The 11,041-nt window shown below is 48.5% G+C and overlaps 1 long non-coding RNA gene and 1 pseudogene across 1 annotated transcript; both read right to left on the minus strand.

Moving 5' to 3' along the window:
* Window positions 1–248: 248 nt before the first annotated feature.
* LOC104047267 (uncharacterized) lies at window positions 249–1,835 on the minus strand. The gene is made up of 3 exons (XR_010371030.1): window positions 1,714–1,835; window positions 1,360–1,491; window positions 249–544 (listed from the first exon to the last, which is right to left on the minus strand). It is a non-coding gene; the product is annotated as an uncharacterized LOC104047267 (long non-coding RNA).
* Window positions 1,836–4,578: 2,743 nt separating this feature from the next.
* Window positions 4,579–8,066, minus strand: LOC135312521 (E3 ubiquitin-protein ligase TRIM45-like; annotated as a pseudogene).
* Between the last annotated feature and the right edge of the window lie 2,975 nt (window positions 8,067–11,041).

Here is an 11,041-nt window from a genome sequence, read left to right on the forward strand (position 1 = left end):
CACGAGCCCTTCGGAATGTACCCCAACAAACAGCTTTGCTTTCTTCAAGAGGGACAGCAGAGATAGTCAAGCCTGTGGAATAAGACAAATCTTGATCCTCCTGTGAGGTAATTGCTCAGAGTTAGTTTCCCCTTAGTGCCTGACCCCACAGGCCTTGAGTCCTTGAAAGTGTAGGCACCAGCACAATGCCCAGTGTTTGTGCCTGTTCAGGCACAAAACAACTTTGCCTACACAGCCCCGGGTGGAATATAAGACAAATTTTTATTTTCCCTCATTCCCTTTCTCAGTTCACACCCATCACGATGATGTTTTCTGGCAGCGAGGCCATGCAGTGATTGCGGGGATCCTCATGGTTTGTAGTCATGCAGCAGCCAGCAGCAGTGCCAGAGGAGCCAGAGCACCGCTGTTCTGAGCAAACTCCTCTGTGAGGTGTCGCTGGGAGGCCCACCCAAACATTCTGAGCCCTCCTTCACTTCCCCACAGCACGACCAGTGGGGGCAGCCAGAGTGACCTTTGTGTCCATCGCCTCAGCCTTGGTACCTACCTGCAAAAGAAGAGGTACCATCAGCTGAACCAGAATTGGGCCAGAAAATCCCAGTGTGTGAGAGGATATCAGAGAGCACTTCAGCCCTAGGACTTGCCAAAGACAGGGAGGCATGTGCTGATGAGAACACAGCTTATTCAAGGCCAAAATTACCAGGGGTCCATAAGCAAAGAACAACCAAGGGGTACCTCCCCATTCCAATCGCTGGGAAAAGTTTTAGATTTCTATCCCTTTTCCTGTTGAGTAATGCAAGACACAGGCCTGCAGAACCCCACTGCCACTGGTGGCTATGGCCAGAGCTAGATACAGATCAAGCACAGAAAAAGGAAGAGGCTGGTTCTATATCAAAACATGCAAAACACACAATGACACATGCAGGTCAAGGACAGGGAAGCTGGTTGATATTAAACAAATAAGGGAGTTGAACGCTCATCCTAAATGAGGAGTGAGGCTTCTCCATTGGACAGCATTGGGCACTGTGTGACACAGACCAGAAGCTCCCAACCTGCCAGCACTGGAACAGGAACAGTTTAGCCCCACCGAGAAGGGCTGAAAGACAGACCTGCCCTGCAGAGTTGGCTGAAGGTCTCCATCTATGGGGTATGCTGCAAAGCCCCTTAGCATGTCCTGCTGCATTTCTCACTGCTGCAGTCCCATCCTACCAGAAGATATGTACGCACAAGTTATCACAGGCCTGATGCATGTGCAAGGCAGGAGTTGGGCTGGAGTATCTGCTCACAGCTATCTACACCAGGGAGGACCAAATGCAACACACCTTCCTGATGCCAGCAGCATGGGGAAAGCTGAGCACTTACCTGACATGGTCCCCCCACAGGCACAGCAAGCAGCTTTCTGGTCTGCCCTCTGCCTGAGCAGAACATGCAGCAGTGACACACGCCTCCATGCTCATGGGCCTTGTTTTTCACCATCAGAGTGGATGGAGAGTCCTGCAGAGGACAAGCAAGCAGAGAGGCTGCTGCAATGGATGCTATTAGATGTTGTGCCTGTGTTTTCAAAAACCACCTGGGTGATCCTGTCAGTTACAGGTCACTAAGCCCAGTCTTAAACTGCAAAGTGGTAGAGATAATCCTTAGAGAGATTAAAAAAAAATACTTAGAAAAGAAAAGCAGGTAAAGAAAAAGCAGTGCAAAAGAAACAAGAAATGCTACCTGTACATGCTGCCCTTTCACATAGATGCAGACAGCATACAAGCCTGGCTCCTCAGGGCTGTAGGAAATATGGTAGGACCTGTTGCCATTATCATGCTATTGGCCTACTGCACTACAAACAGAGAGAAGTCCAAGAGGTCAGTGACTGGCAGAAAATTGCTGTATATGTGAACCACTGTTCAGCCTTCATTTTTAGTTGGTTCCTTACCCTCTACCTTGTCCAGCAGCTGCAGGTCTCAAGTGAGCTTAACAGGATGCATGAGCAATGCTCAAGCACTGAGTAGCTTTCACAAACACCTGCTACAGGGAGCTGCAATAACCATTCAAAGGAAGCCTCACAAAGCTAGGTGCACTGCAAGGATTTGTAGCAACCCTGAGCACTGAAGGAGCAGATGATGACAGACAGCACACTTACAGGTCAGGTTATCCCATCAGATAAGAGCCCTCAGAAATAGGGTAAATTCACAGCTTCAGAGAGCAGTTACCTCTGGAAAAGCCAATGAATAAGACAGGACATAATCAGGGCAGGTTTTAATCACTTCAACTACTGTCCCAAACTCATTGACCCTAACTTTTCTCTTCAATGCTCTGAGGAGTTCTAGGTCCCTGCTGATGAACTCTCCCTTTCCAAACTGAAGCTCACTGGGTTTCACAAGGAACCCTGGTGGACAGAGTGCCAGGGAGAATGCATCAGCTAGTTACTGAGGGACTGATTGCCTGCTTCACAGAAAGACGGAAGGAGCTTGCTTTCCACAGACAATTATCAGGCACCTCTGTATAGGGGAAGGCTTTCTTCCTAATCCCCACTAATTAGTCTCTTGTGCCCCACCACACCACAGTTTATAATTATCCAGATTTGCAGGTTGTGTTCCCCGCCACCCACCATTTCACATCAATGCAGTTGCCTACATCATCTCCTGCCATGAACTGTGTGGTGATACTTCACGCTGTTCTGTAGCTACTGTGCTTCAACACAAAGCCAGACGGCTTTCAGCAATGGACAGAGAAACTGCATACGCACAAGAACAAGAACCTGAGTTAACATGGCCACAGCGACCTCTACCCCACCAAGCAAAATCAACATAATCCTCACATGCACACCTTCCTATGTCGTATGTGCACCTAAGGAAGGGAGGTACATTGGAACACTGTTCTTGAACAATGATGCTCTATTGATAAGCAACTGTGCAGCCAGCACTGCTTCTGTGTGACATGTCAACACTCCCCCACAGCAAGGAGTTTTAGCATCCTGTCCCTTTTTTCATGTGGTCATCCCACCAACAGCGTTCCTGGAACAAGTCATGCTGGCGTCTTGCTCCAGCTATATTGTACGTAGTACAAAACAGAGTAGATGTTTTTCTTAAGAACTGACCCCCAATTGGCTCTGCGTTTGTGCCTGGCTGCTTTATAGTGTCCTGGTTTTGGCTGGGATAGAGTTAATTTTCTTCTCTGCAGCTGCTATAGTGTGTTTTGGATTTAGTATGAGAATTATGTTGATAACCCACTATTGTTTTTGTTGTTGCTAAGTAGTTTGCTAAGTAGGTGTTAAGTGTTGCCAAGTAGTGCTTACACTACTCAAGGACTTTTCCAGCCTCCCCTGCTGTGCCGGGGCACAAGAAGCCAGGAGGGGAGGGGGCACAGCCAGGACAGCTGATCTAAACTGGACAAAGGGATATTCCATATCATATGACGTCATGCCCAGTATATTAACTGGGGGGAGCTGGCTGGGGCATGCAGCAATCGTGGCTTGGGGACTGACATTGTTGGTCAGCGGGTGGTGAGCAGTTGCATCACTTGTTTTGTTGGTTCGTTATCCACCACCCCAGGTTTTGTCCTGCCTCATTATTTTCCTTTACATTATATTATTATTGTTGTTGTTATTATTATTACTATTACTGTTTTATTTTAATTATTAAACTGTTCTTATCTCAACCCATGAGTTTTCTTACTTTTGCCCTTCCGATTGACTCAGCCATCCCACGGGGGTGGGGGGAGTGAGCGAGCAGCTGTGTGGGGCTCAGTTGCTGACCGGGGCTAAACCACAATATATAGTAATAAGTGCTGCCTGGAAACTGTTACAAAATAATTTTTTCTGCTTGGTCATTCTCATTGTGGAAACACTTAGCTCAAGTGCAGTCTTCCCTGCTTTTGCTAGTAAATCTCTAAACATGTTGAATTGCTCAATGCTTGCAACTATGGGAGAAAGCACGATAACGTCCCAACACAGATTCTTTCTCCAGAACATGAACTTCCATCAACTCTGAGGCTCCTGGGTTTGGTGGACTGTCTGTCTGACTTGGGACAGTCACTCTGGGGTTTCTATGTTTTGTGCTCATCAGATGTTTGCAAAAGCAGGAGTCCTGGGTGTCTCCTAGTAGGGGTGGGAAGGAGCAACAGCTTACTCTGACAATGTGTAACACCCATCGAGAGTAGAATCCTTTATGAAGTCCCAAACCATTCAAAGACTCAATACAAATGTGAGCCAGCACTGTCAAGCTCCACTCAGCCAAATACAACTAGTAGGCAGCACTGCTATACTGGTGGGAAGAAGAGTAGCGTCTTTTCCCTTATAGATTCTGACTCACATGGTGAAGCACATCCTCCCACCTGCCCAAAGGAGGGAGACAGGGTAAGGGAGGCAGAAAGGCACACCCAGTGACCGGGGAGTCCTCAGGTGAAATACCCACCAGTCTTTCTTGTCCTTGTGGGTGATGGTGACCCGCACGGCCTCTCCTCCTTGCCCCGTCTGCTCCTCCCCACAGTGTCATTGCAGAGCAGAGCAAAGCCAGTCAGCTGGTTCTTTTCTCAAAATGTGGGTTGATTCACCCAGTATGCAAAATGCCAAACTCACGAAGAGCAGAGGTATTTTATTTAATTATTTTTTGTGCAAAGGTTGGTGCTAGGTGGTAACCCGCAAAGCTAGCACCCTGCACCGAGAAACTACAAGGCATTTATACAGTTAAATGTGTCACAGTTAATATTCACACACCTCAGATAATAGTTGGTTAGTTTCTTTCTTGCTTCAACTTAAAGGTACAGCTCTCTCTTAATTTACCATGCGTGCTCAGAGAGAGTAAGGGTCTTATATTTGGGGAGGGGGGAGAGGGGGTTCCTGGCCTATGAGCATGATTTTTAGTATTATAATGAGGATAGTTCATCTAAAGGGTACCTTTTTTTAGTTCTCATCAACATCCCAGTTAGTTGTTCTCCTTGACTATACACTTTATCACCCCATTCTCAGAGTCTTCTGAGGCAGGATATTTGCTTTGATCAGAGTCTCAGCTCTCCTCAGGGATATAGTTGTAAAACAAGTGCTTCCCTGTCTCAAAGTTCCATTCTCTGGCAGTCAAATTCTGTTTTTCCAAGTTCAGATGCTTCATTAATATGGCTTAGCAGAAAATTCAAAAACTTAAATTTTTTTGGGGATATCACTTCTGACAGGCACTGTGGAGATCTGCAAGGCAGAGAAACAGGAGAAAGGATTCACACCACCCATGACCGCCACCTCCCACCTATTTTGCAGTGCTTCAGTCCCATCAGAGCACAGCCAGGACTTTGCTGCTGGGGTGTACAGCTCCTTCCACTCACAGGGGAAAGTAAATATAGGGCTGGGGATCAGGAGAGAGAGGACATCCACAGGCTCTGAGAGATGTTGTGTAGGTTTAGCCCAGAGGTCTGTATGGACCAGGGTGATCTTCCTGCCTGCCTCTCTGAGTTCAGCTGGCATCTTCCCAGAAGTCCTCCAGGTGTACCATGCAACCCAGAAGAAGGAACAGCCCCACTGTGTAATGTGGAGCCCCAGAGACCTCAGCACTTACAGTATGGCATGCAAGGAATTCAACGAACCCTGGGTCTGTCTTATTTGCCCTGCGCAGGCCATTACTGACCAGAGCTGGCAGTGCTCTGTGGACTGGTCTGAACATTATCTCTTTGCTGGCCCTGTTCCAAGTCCTTAGTAAGCAAATGTCCATGAAACCATCAATGCTGGTTATTCCCATGGCAATCTCAGCAGAAGCTATAAGTGGAATGAGCGTACTTGCTCAGCCAGAAGGGATCTGCCTGGGCCCATACTGCAGAACAGCTAGGGCCACCAGCAGGGCATCACATCCTGCCTCTGCAGGTGCCATGCCCAGCTCCTGAGTAAGCTGTGGCCTTCAGCCTAAGGGTTGTTCTCCTCGCACCTCAGCCCCATGCTGAGGTCAGTGATGTTGCGGAGGGCAGCTCCTGTTCGCTCTGTACCTCCAGTACACTCTGTACATTTGTACACAATGCAACCTCTGGCAGAGCAACCTCTGCCCCTAGTCAGTGCCTGGACAGCAAGGACCCAACAGTGCCTTAAGGTACACACTACATGGGAATAGACAACAGAGGGATGACTTCAGGGAGCAGTGCGTCCCCATTCAGCTGTTGCACAGCACCCCATTACCTACCCCACACAGGGGACATCTGGCTGGATCAACTACTTTGAGAATGACCCCAAAAACTTCATAGCCACAACACTGCCTGGCCCTCTCCTGGGGACAAAACTGGATCCTGTCATCCACGCTGGGGTAGCTGTTGTAAGCAACGCTGTTCAGCTTTGCCAGGTGGCTCACCATCACCCTTTTGGTGATGAGGATCTCCAGGTCTGAGCTGCTCATCAGCAAGTGCTCTGTGAACTCCATGCCTGTCCTCATGTCCAGCAGCAGCTGCTGCAGCTGGGCCTTCTGCACCTTCAAGTCCTCCAGCAGCTTCAGCAGCTGGTCCTGGTGTTCTTCAACTGCTTTCACATACCATATCCACTGGTAAACAGACATCTCTGTGGCCATGGCCTCTGCATGACTGCAAACAGCACTGCCATATCATCAGTCTGGATCAGCACACCCACCAGGGTGCCCACATGCTGCTGGGTGCTTTTCAGCAGCACCTGCAGGGCATCCCCATGCCTGTAGATGACATTGCTAGTGAAGTCATAGGGTGGCTGGTGGTGCCTGTCTACAACAGAGTCCTGGCACACAGGCTTGTCATACTGCTTGCAGAACAGCCGTAGCTCCTCTGTGGGATGGGAAGGGAAGAAGAGAGCCTTTCTGGCCTGACGGGAAAAAATTCTTGGTGTTCTCTAGCTCTGTCACAGTTGTGAGAGGCCATCTTCTTCTGTTTCCTAGAAGGGAGCAGCCACACATCACTTCATGCATCTTGGATATGAAATGTAAACACCCGAGACCCCGTGCGAACACCAGTCTGTACAGGCTGCAAGTCACAGTGTGCGCTGCTCCCTCCTGCCTCCACTGAAATTCACTCTGCATGAAGGGACTTGTGGCCTCCTGAGGACAAGGCTCCACACAAAAGAGGACAGCATCTGGAAGCAGCTCAGCAGAGGCTGCTTTAAGGCTCTCTGCCTGCTCTCAGCATTGTTTTCAGACACAAGAATCATGTGCCCCACCTTGGCCTAGGGAATGGGCTGTCAGGCTGCTACTTCCAGCAGCCCCTTCATGGAGCCTGCCAGTGGTGGGATACCTGCAATAACGCCCAGAGCCTGCTGCGACAAAGGCAGCAGGAAGGCAGTAAGCCCTGCAAAGTAAGAGCTGGCAGGAGGTATCTCAAAAGGGTATTGCTCACCATCCGTCACTTCTGGAGAGGAATGGGAGGTACCAGGCTCCTCAGCCATCAGTCTGGTGATTTTCACCAGCTTTAAATTCACTGAGGTAAATGAGCTTTAATATCCCTTAGTGGAAAATATAGTTCAGGCCACTGCCAGCACCCATGCCTCTGCCCACACCCATGCCAGTTGGAGCGCTGCCAGCCTCCCCACTCAGTGATGCTAAGATGAGCTGCAAACCAGTGAGTGGACACTGCCATGGGCAAAGGGTGCCCTGATATTGGACTTAATGGCCTCACCCGAACAAGCCTGACTGACCAACCACTAGCAACTTGCTGGTCCCCATGTGAGTACAGAGCATCATCTGGGGAGGACAAAAACCCGATTGGGATCGAACAAACTGGAAGACACGCGCAGGTTTACTGCTGTGGCTGGTTCTGCATGGGTCCCTGCCTGCTGCACCCATCCACACACCACTCCTTCAGCCGCCTGGGAGGGGAAGGTGGGCCAAGGAGACCCAACAGCCCACCGTGCCCTCATCCTCCTTGCCAAGGCACTGAGGAGCCTCCCCTGCTACTTGCTGCCTCTGACAGCTCTTGTCTTTTCCGAGCTGGTCACCTGGGAAAGGGCCCCCTTCCCCAACCTGCCGGGGGGAGATTTTGTATTTCCAGTCCTTCCAGCTCAAAACTTCACCACCTGACGGAGCCCACTCTGCTTGCGGCCTCCCACGGGCCTTTGCAGATCTTTTGCTGGCCTGCTGGTTGCCATTTGGCATTCGCAGTTTTTCCTTCGGATCACCAGTGAACTTGCTAAAGGGCCAAGGAGCGACACCAGTGACACCTGAATAGTAATAGTGCCACACAGCTGGGCTTCCCTGTGGCTGCCCACGGAGGCTGACTGATCACTGTGTCATTTCACTTCGCCTGGGAATTATGGATACTGTAGAAGGCAGGCTCTGAAATCAGAATGTCACTGAAGTCCTACATGAAGCTCCTTGGACTTTGCTGGTATCTACACAACTGCTTTTATCCGTCTGATTTGTAAGTTCCTCAAAGAATGAAATCAGATTTTTTTTTTATTTTAAAAGAAAGCTCTTTTCTATAAAACCATGTTGACTAGCACTAATGTTACTCATATATTGTGCTGCATTCAGCCCTAGTGACTCAACTTTGTACCAGCTTCTCCATGAGTTTGCCTAGGACCGGGTCTATCTTATGTGTCCTATCTTGTTGGCCCTTTTGAATACCAACATGAAAACAATGCGGTTTGAGGCTTCTGGACTTTACGTTCCCTAAGTTGCATTAAAAGTCAAGAAGCAAGGGAGATCTCCAGTCAGTTTTTTTTTTAGGACTGCTGAGTGCAAATTACCTAAACCTACTGATCTGTAAATACTTAACCTGTAGCGGACATTAACATCCCTCTGATGTGTAATGGCTTGACAAAGACATCGTCGTCTTTGTGCAATACTCTCAAACATTTCTGTGTCTTTTATGCTGTAAAATGAGATCAAGGTTTTAGATCATGATCAAGTATTTGCAGCCTTGAAACTGAAAAAGAATGATGTTCTAGCAGCATCCTTTGGATTAACTATTAGCAAGTGAATTGGTTGCTGCGGAGGTTAGAGAGGCTACACGTGCAGTAATTGTGAGACAAGATGACTTGATAACAATGTTAGACATTATGTCCCAACAAGAATTTTGGCTGCTTTGGATCACCTCTCTACTCCAAGATGGGTCTTCCTAAGCACCTCGCTCCCTATTCCTTCCTCAGAAACACTCAGGTGCTGTGCAAGGGAGTGCAGAGGAGACACAGATGGACACTCAAGGACACAAGGGTCTTTTTGCTTTTTTTTAAGCTTCTGCTGAAGCTCACCAAGCTGAAAAAAGGCACTCGACCTTTTCCTCTCCAGTGCTGTCTCAGCTGCACCCAGCAGTTCTCAAGAAGATGGGGCTACATAGGAGCTTGTGACGAGTTGTTATTAACGGTGAAGTAACTGTACTCCGCAGACTGGGGCAGAGGAACAGGCACAAGCCCTGGCCCTGGCAGATCTTCAGTTCAGCTTCACCCCACCCTTAGCTGGAGGTCCCCTTCTTTGCAGTGAATGGAGGCCATGGCAGCTCAGAAGCACCTTGGCTGTAATCTGGAGCCAGGCACTTGTTCTGTGTGCTCCCTTTTTCTGCCTGCCCCATGCCTTCCTACTTCTCACCCGGGCAAATGGTGGGTTTGAAGTGAAGGGTGAGAATCACCTGTGGTTTTTTGTGCTCAGAAGAAACACTCCTGAGGCAATGAATGCACTTAGATGTCTAAGAACTGAAATACTAGGAACATATTTATTAATACTTCTATCTGTCCATCATTAGCCGGGGAGAAGAGATTATCCTTAGAGACTTCTGTGTACTTCTTCCATGTTACGCAAAGCCCCCCTCCCATTAGTACCCCTGCGCTCAAGGCCCACAGAAGGGAAGACAAAAGAACAGGAGGTTTGTGAATCCTGCCATGGTACAGTACCATGTACAAGGCAGCTGTCAGGGTGGGGTGTGCTCACCTAAACAGCAGAAACAGAAATATCGTGAGGATTTCCTTGATCAGAACTTGCCCTTCTAAAGAGCAGAGGTGAGCCAGGACTCCTCAGTCTTGCATCCACTCAGGCACATCCTTCATAGTCCTGGAGCCCAGTATCACTGAGACCAGCCCATGGGTGAGGCAGTGTTGTGATGGGACTAGGAAACGTAGAATTTTCCACAGCTTGCTGTGTGCCTCAGTTTCCCCACCTAAAAAATTGGATAGGAATGCTTTTTTTGAAATCTCAGATTCTTTAGATAACGAACACTGTGTCAAAAGCTAAACATGTATCATGCAAAGGGACATCTTTAATATGTGAAGAATTATTCCCATGCCTCTTCCGAGAGAGACTCTACTGGCACGTGTCTGCAATTCCAAAATGGCAAAGCCAGGAGTGCAGCAGCTGCGTGCCTCCCAGCCAACCTGCATGTCCTTGTTTTCTATAAGGTGCCAGGTTTGGTTTTTTTCTATTTTCCTCTCTATATCCAGATTTGTTCTGTTTACTTCATTCCACATTTAGGGTTTTGCAGGCCCAGGAAGGCCCTGTGGAACGGGCAGCCACGCTTGTGCCTGCACTGTCATCTTGCATACTGAGAAAAGGCATTCATACAGCTGTACATGCTGCCCCAGCCAGCCAGCCCTTGGTCTACCCTAAGAATTAGGCTAATGAAGTATCCCAGCAAAATGCTGTGCGTGTGTTATGCAATACAATGCCTTAGGGAAATGAGCTAGGTGCCATGCACAGAACAGCAGGGATTTTTCCAGCTTCAAGGCACTTCTGTGAGCTCTGCTCAGCAGAAGCATCGCTGCTGGTTGTGCTGGAAGTGAAGCACAGCCCCAGCAAATCAAAGAAGTAGGAAGTGTGTGTGCTGAGAGAGACGGTGCAGGATTGTTTCTGGATCTCAGCAAGAAAGGCCCAACAACAAATGGCTTAATAAAATAACTGTTTTAATAAGACAGAATAGTTTTATGTCCCTCCAGATGCTGGGAACCCCACGTTCAAGCCTCATCAGAGAGACCTTGGATATGCACAGCATGCTGTGCAGGTCCCGTACGTGGAGAGAAGCTCCTTTTTGGTCATTGAAGCTATAATATGGTTTTCTTACAAGAGAAAAATGCCATTAATCATTTCTACAGAAGAGAAGTTCGTGTAGGAACTTCTTGCTGCGCTGTTAGACAAAGGCAAGG

Source organism: Phalacrocorax carbo, chromosome 1 (assembly GCF_963921805.1).
Source record: "Phalacrocorax carbo chromosome 1, bPhaCar2.1, whole genome shotgun sequence".
Classification (NCBI taxonomy): Eukaryota; Metazoa; Chordata; class Aves; order Suliformes; family Phalacrocoracidae; genus Phalacrocorax; species Phalacrocorax carbo.